The 7381-nt window shown below is 37.1% G+C and overlaps 1 long non-coding RNA gene across 3 annotated transcripts; it reads left to right on the top strand.

Moving 5' to 3' along the window:
* The first annotated feature begins 1935 nt into the window (after window positions 1-1935).
* Window positions 1936-7045, top strand: LOC118474727 (uncharacterized). 3 transcript variants are annotated; one of them, XR_004854389.1, is made up of 5 exons: window positions 1943-2562; window positions 2648-2743; window positions 5721-6311; window positions 6423-6456; window positions 6644-7045. It is a non-coding gene; the product is annotated as an uncharacterized lncRNA (long non-coding RNA). The 3 variants fall into 3 exon arrangements; XR_004854388.1 differs by having other exon boundaries at window positions 1941-2562; window positions 6423-7045; XR_004854387.1 differs by having other exon boundaries at window positions 1936-2562; window positions 2648-7045.
* The last annotated feature ends 336 nt before the right edge of the window (window positions 7046-7381 follow it).

Here is a 7381-nt window from a genome sequence, read left to right as displayed (position 1 = left end):
ATAATGCTTCATGGACGAAGGACGGTACATTTAACATTTTATGTTGCCTTGTTCTTGATTCATAGCATTTGAGAACAAGTCTCCAACAAGTATTATTGAAAATGGTCGCTCATGGCTATTTTCAAGGTCGCTCATGGCTATTTTCATAAAAAATGGGGGTTGTGTGGCCATTTATCATCGACTAGAGGCTTATAAACCTCACCCCACATATGTTTCCTTGCCATAGATTACATTCTTGGATTTCTGGTGGAAGCCATTTCTTGGTTAAAAACTCGTACGTGTTAGCCTTCGGTATTATTGAAAATGGTCATTCATGGCTATTTTTGGCAAAATGGGGGTTGTGTGGCCATTGATCGTCGACCAGAGGCTCATACACCTCACCCCACAAATGTTTCCTTGTCGTAGATCACATTCTTGGATTTCTGGTGGAGACCATTTCTTGGTCAAAAATCCGTAGGTGTTAGCCTTCGATATTATTGAAAATGGTCGTTCATGGCTATTTTCGACAAAAATGGGGGTTGTGTGGCCATTGATCATCGACCAGAGGCTCATACACCTCACCCCACATATGTTTCCTTGCCATAGATCACATTCTTGGATTTCTGGTGGAGACCATTTCTTGGTCAAAAATCCGTAGGTGTTAGCCTTCGGTATTATTGTAAATGGTCATTCATGGCTATTTTCGACAAAAATGGGGGTTGTGTCACTACTACATATATGACTATTTGAGACACACAATTTAAGACGGATATAAGTATATTTTATAGAAGTGTCTTATATCATACAGTGTTGAGCAAGATAAGACAGTTTTTTGAAAATCCGTCTCAAATAGAAAAGTTTTTTGAGACAGTTATGTCATAACAAATGTCTTATATTGATTTAAGATATATTTTTATTGTAAACCGTCTCAAATAAGGATAGTATTTGAGTCATCACTACTTTAACAATTGTCTTAGATGGTAGTGAGTATTCTAGACACTTCTATGTATGAAACCATCTCAAATAAGGATACTATTAGAGTCGTCTAAACTACAAAAAATGTCGTAGATGTGAGTGAGTATACTTGTAACACTCCAGGTGTTTATCGTCTGCTCGACCACGAGTGCGGACGTTAACACGTGATAGCTGTGAATGTAAATGTCACTAAATTTTAATCATCCTCGTCTATCATGATTTTGATATCGTGCCTGTCTCCATCTGTCTAAATGTTCCTAATTTATTCTGCAAAAATTCAGACTTTAGTAATTTTCGGAACTTCAAATCCAATATCGTTTGGGTTGAGCCATCGACGTCTTGCCCAAACTCTAATCCTTGAAATTGAATCCAGATTCTTAAACTTCGTTTCAAATTCTTTCACGCTTGCGTTGCACGTCTCTCTGTGGCGCGTGGCAGGTGCTAACCGGTGTCTAGACTGCGCACAGCCTCTCGCCCACGTGAACGTTGCGTGACATCGCTTCCAAAAGGATCACAATTTTGATGCCACATCGATCTCGCGTATTTATTTCGCGGAATGTGAGTCTGGTGTCTGTTTAAAATTTTACGGATTAAGAGAATATGAATTCGGAAGCTCGACCCACTCTTACGATTTTTATCCCGAACAAATGAATTGGAACTCGACGATAGAAGTGATGCAAAATTAAATCAGGCCAAGATAACTATAACCGAACAGAGTATTCGTAATTAATCTGTTCCATTTTCTACAACTATGGAAATTTGTCTGATCCCGAAAATACCTACCATTGTTAGCGTAGTCTAAAAATATTAAAATCTATATTATTTTGATGGGTCTGTTTACATCTCGCTCGGATTTAAATTCCAGATTTTTTTACTTATTTGGGTATTCTATTTGTTAAAGATTGGAGAAAGAAAATTCTAAATTCTCCATTATCCTCACAACGCCCCAGCTTCTTTTCCCCTTATCCCCTTCTTACTTACTTGCTCCCAGCCAAATCATTCACGTATCCATCTTCAAGCCAGCCGTCTCCTTATCCCTGCGATGCCGCTCACCTGGGCTCATCTTCCAGTCGCCCTCTCCGCCCAGCAGCAGAGCACACCATCCTCTCCACTCGGATCCCCAAGCCCTCGCCTCTAGCTCTTGCCACGGCATCCATCCCCTGCTCGGACCTCCACCCGGCCGCGTCCTCGCCGGTGGCCAGCGCCGCTGCATCGCCCTTCCTAGCGTCGGCCTTGGCACCGCTTCCCCGAGCGCCCCAGTCGAGCTCGCCCATCCTCTGCTCTAGCCCTTTCTCCACGCCGTCGCTGAGCTCGCCCCTCCCCTCAGCCATGGACACGACGACCTGCAGCCCTTCTTGGTGGCCAAGCCCATCTTCCTACTCGCGCCCCCTCTTTTTCCACCTCTGCGCGTATCAGCTCGTCCAACCCCCATGGTGTTTCCTCCCTCTCGGCTCCCTTGCTCCCTCCCCATGGCGTTCCCCCTGGATGTTGGTGATCTGTTCCCCACGATGCAGGCAAATGTTCTTTCCCTCCCTGCAGCAGCACCTTGGTGGTTGTCGAGCAGCACGTCGCGCTTGCGCAGCCTCGGTCACGACGTTGTTCACCCCGGTGAGCCCCCTGCTGTCCCCGCTTGCTTGCATCCTTTGTATTTGTTGAAGGGTCTGAATCGATAAGCTACTATCATTTCTCGCAGCTAACCATTGGTGTCATACCTCACGTGTCATGTGTTCGCCGAAATGCCTAAACATGTAGTCTGTCGTCGTCGTATCCACAGTCAATTTTAGTCATGGTGAGCCGATTTACTTTTGTTGTTAGTTGGTTTGTTGGTGAATTGAATATGTATTAGTCACGATGGTTTTCTTGTTCATAGCATCAGTGTGTTGTGTGACGATTTCTAGATCTGTAGCCGTAGTTTTGTGCTAATTTCATATGTGTGTAGTATGGGAGATATATTCCAGGTGTTTAATAACTTGGGGGGCATAGTCCTAGCGTGACGCTCCTCATGTGTTCGGTGATACACGTAAACCAGACAGCGTCGTTGATTTCATCATCTCAAGTCAAATTTAGTTTTGGTGTGCCATGAAGTAATCTCCTGATCTATACGGGTTTCTTGTGTACTGATCCTCCACAACCTTTAGGGAAGTATGGGTCGAAAGTGACTAAATTGGTTCTATATGTTATAAGTGGTCTATCAGTGATGTGTAGGTTGGGTTTAATGTCTTAAGCAACTCACCGATAAGCTCTATTACTATTGATTACATTAAATGTATTGATTTTATGAAGCTGAAGTTCTGTCTTAGTCCTCATTATCTTCTAATGTTTGGTTTAGTTCTAGATTGCTTATGACTTTATTTTAGTCTAGCCGAGTATGACTACTCTTTCGTTTATTACACAAGTTCCTTAGTTAATTGCTAGGCAAGTGTGATGATATGTTGTATGAAATATGCTTGGTGAACACATATGCATTGATATGATTGTGTTAATAAACCATGAAGGGTAGAGTTTTGTTTATGGATAAATTACTTATACAAAGAACATGTTAACACTTGCTGTTTGGACTACAGGTATCGTTTTAGTTACGTAGGTAATTGAGTGAAGTAAACCATGTTTTATGTAAACGTGTTATATAGAAAAGTTATAGATAACTACTTTATCTTGCTGGTGCTAAAATTCCATGACCATAGGTCTAGTAGTTTAAAAGATATGATTTTCTTAAGTCCAGTTTCAGAATCTGTCCAAATTCTGTACAGGTTTCGAAAATTGGATTGTTTGGCTAAGTTAAATTGAGAATCAGTCATTAGTAATTATAGGAGAATTGTAGTACTTTCCTTAACCTTTCCAACAAATTTTGGATCACCCTTTTTGGTGATCTATAAATTAAGTTACAACTGTTTGAGTTAGGATCTCTGAATCTGTCCCAATTTGGACAGCAGAGCCTTTCTCATGTTTTCTAACTTTGATATATATTAAATTAACCTAGGATGTTCATAAATGAATTGTAGATAATTCTATTATCTTTCTAAAAAGTCTAGGATCACCTAATTTGGATGTCTGAAACTCCAGTTATGAGTTTTTGAAGTAAGTAGTCGAATTCTGTCCAAATCTGGACAAAATTTACGTTTAGCATTGTTTGACCATTCTAAGTGTCAAGTCTCACTGTGATGATAATACAAAAGTTGTAGAGGACTTTATAAGCTTTCCAAAAAGTCTTAGTTTACTATTTTTGGATGAAGATTGTGTAAGTTATGAATAAAACAACTAGCTACTGTTCTGCTGTCCAAAATCAGCAATGATTAAAATGATTACTTGGAGTTTCTTTTGTAAGGATACCTATATTTGGTTAGTTCTTGATTGGTTGATTGGTAGTCTTGTGGTTTTAATTGTTACGTAAGTTCCTTGTAATTTTGTAATAAAGTTTAGGTTATAAATACCTGTGTTTCATAAAAGTTGAGTATGATTAACTCCAAGTGTGTGATTGTTATGGGGTCAAAGTTAGCTAGTGTTTGCTCATATAAATATGACTACTCTTTCGTTTTTACACAAGTTCCTTAGTTAATTGCTAGGCAAGTGTGATGATATGTTGTATGAAATATGCTTGGTGAACGCATATGCATTGATATGATTGTGTTAATAAACCATGAAGGGTAGAGTTTTGTTTATGGATAAATTACTTATACAAAGAACATGTTAACACTTGTTGTTTGGACTGCAGGTATCGTTTTAGTTACGTAGGTAATTGAGTGAAGTAAACCATGTTTTATGTAAACGTGTTATATAGAAAAGTTATAGATAACTACTTTATCTTTCTGGTGCTAAAATTTCATGACCATAGGTCTAGTAGTTTAAAAGATATGATTTTCTTAAGTCCAGTTTCAGAATCTCTCCAAATTCTGTACAGGTTTCGAAAATTGGATTGTTTGGCTATGTTAAATTGAGAATCAGTCATTAGTAATTATAGGAGAATTGTAGTACTTTCCTTAATCTTTCCAACAAATTTTGGATCACCCTTTTTGGTGATCTATAAATTAAGTTACAACTGTTTGAGTTAGGATCTCTGAATCTGTCCCAATTTGGACGGCAGAGCCTTTCTCATGTTTTCTGACCTTGATATATATTAAATTAACCTGGGATGTTCATAAATGAATTGTAGATAATTTTATTATCTTTCTAAAAAGTCTAGGATCACCTGATTTGGATGTCTGAAACTCCAGTTATGATTTTTTGAAGTAAGTAGTCGAATTCTGTCCAAATCTGGACAGAATTTACGTTTAGCATTGTTTGACCATTCTAAGTGTCAAGTCTCACTGTGATGATAATACAAAAGTTGTAGAGGACTTTATAAGCTTTCCAAAAAGTCTTAGTTTACTATTTTTGGATGAAGATTGTGTAAGTTATGAATAAAACAACTAGCTACTGTTCTGCTGTCCAAAATCAGCAATGATTAAAATGATTACTTGGAGTTTCTTTTGTAAGGATACCTTTATTTGGTTAGTTCTTGTTTGGTTGATTGGTAGTCTTGTGGTTTTAAGTGTTACGTAAGTATCTTGTAATTTTGTAATTAAGTTTAGGTTATAAATACTTGTGTTTCATAAAAGTTGAGTATGATTAACTCCAAGTGTGTGATTGTTATGGGGTCAAAGTTAGCTAGTGTTTGCTCATAGGAATAGTGATGCTTTTCCTGAAGTGTTTTGTCCTCTTCAGTTAGTTTATTTATTTGGTGTTATTTATGTTTGTTCTCATTCATATGCATGATGCATATCTTATAGGTACGCTAGTGATCGAGATGCGAAGGCCAGGGTCTAGGTTGACCCCAAGTGGTGCAAAGGATGGCCTACTTCGAGAGGCGATGTCGGCGGACCAATCTAGAAGATTGATGATCTCTACATAAAAACATGATTACATTGATTCAACTCTGATCTGGTGTTTGGCATTTGTTTTTCCTCTACATTAGTTTCTCATTATTATATTTGTATAGATTCATATTCTTGAGACTAACCTAATCAGCATTCTTTACATAATAATATTATAAGGAGGAGTAATTTCATATACAATACTATATATAATGAGATGAATCATTTGGCCTTACGATATGTGTAAGAAATAATGCTTTGATAATTGGCAGCCTATCAAGAGTTTCATTAGTGTAGAACAAATTTTTTGTTGTTAACATAGTGTATAACATTTGATGTCGTAATTTGTTTTGGAAGAAAATTTAATCTCAACATAGAATTTTTTACCGACAGGTTGATGGTCTTTTAATATCTACAGGTTGTGGAAACTGAGATCATTGTAACTCAAATGAGAGCTTGGCAGTTAGCATATAGATGCCACTAGAACCAATCTGGAATTACTGTGAGGTAATTTTATATCTTGTTCTGTAAGTTGGAGAATTAATAGCTAGCATATGCTTCCTTAATGATGTTTTCTTTTTCTATGCATCGTCATATTACCAAACCCTCTTCTTGCAGGAAAAACAGATATAGAGTGATAAAAGGCATTAATGTAAGTACTACATAAATGTATTACTTGTATTTTTTAATAATCAATGCTTTAAAAGTCTATATAGATGCTGACTGGTGTCAGGGTTTTCCCATTATTGTAAGTTTGTTACAAGCAAGTGCTTTCCCTCACACAACTTCACCTTTTCTTTACATGTTTATTACTTTTGTTTGCTGGTTTTGACTTACAGCGAATTGTGTATGCAACTACTGTGGCATATCAATGACCTTCCGAGAAGATACAATGGCGTTCTTAGTAGTAACGCTGCTTGATTTCTATAGTTGGAGTCATCACACATCTAACATTTACACTTGAACTGTTTGGTGAAATGCTTGGGAGAAAGAGGCCAGCAAGAATGGAGTCATGGAACATCGGCAGGAGGAGTGCAGCAGCAGCAACCGATGTATTCCTTGAACAAACTGGTTTTGACAAGATGCAAATCAATCTAGTGTACACTGTATTCCACACTTGCAAAGATTGTTTGGCTAATTACAAGATTATCTCAGTGTTTTGGTTTGGATTAAGAGTACACTTATGTATGAAATATTGATTGGTACTCATTTATATTATTTTTTATTATATTATTATTAAATATATATGTCTGTGTATTTCTCTTTCAAATTATTATAATGTGGAATCTCAAAAATAAATATAAATTGAAGAATATATAGTAATTTAAGTCAATTTGTTTAAATCTTATTAAGACGGTTCCAAAAATGTCCAAAACGACTTCCAAAATGTCCAATATATGTCATCTAAATAAGACGGTTTTTATATCGCAAGTGTTGATTATTATAGAATATTTTAGACAGATTACTAAATAACTTGTGACTTAAAATGTTCGTATACTCGACGGTTGTTTAGAAAAAGTGTCTTAAATAAAACATGATTCAAGACAGGTTATTGGACAAAATGACTTAAACAAATA

Source organism: Zea mays, unplaced genomic scaffold (genome assembly GCF_902167145.1).
Source record: "Zea mays cultivar B73 unplaced genomic scaffold, Zm-B73-REFERENCE-NAM-5.0 scaffold_315, whole genome shotgun sequence".
Classification (NCBI taxonomy): domain Eukaryota; kingdom Viridiplantae; phylum Streptophyta; class Magnoliopsida; order Poales; family Poaceae; genus Zea; species Zea mays.
Note: the sequence above shows the minus strand (reverse complement) of the source record. Positions and strands in the feature narration are given on the sequence as shown.